Raw genomic sequence first — 203 nt, 5'->3', positions numbered from 1 at the left:
GTATAAGCCGATTCCCTTCACATTTTTTTTTTCTAAGAGAAAAAATATCCGCAACTTAATTGTGTTTTAATTCAGTGATAGTGTGATAGTGATTACTACGTAAGGTCAAGATGAAGGTCGATCTACTAGAGACGCTTGAGATTTTTTTAGAAAGTATTTAGGCTTTTTTCTTAGCATTCCTACTTAAATAGTAATTTTAATTG

The sequence above is a fragment of the Spodoptera frugiperda genome, chromosome 13 (genome assembly GCF_023101765.2).
Source record: "Spodoptera frugiperda isolate SF20-4 chromosome 13, AGI-APGP_CSIRO_Sfru_2.0, whole genome shotgun sequence".
Taxonomy (NCBI): domain Eukaryota; kingdom Metazoa; phylum Arthropoda; class Insecta; order Lepidoptera; family Noctuidae; genus Spodoptera; species Spodoptera frugiperda.
This window is presented reverse-complemented; position numbering follows the sequence as displayed.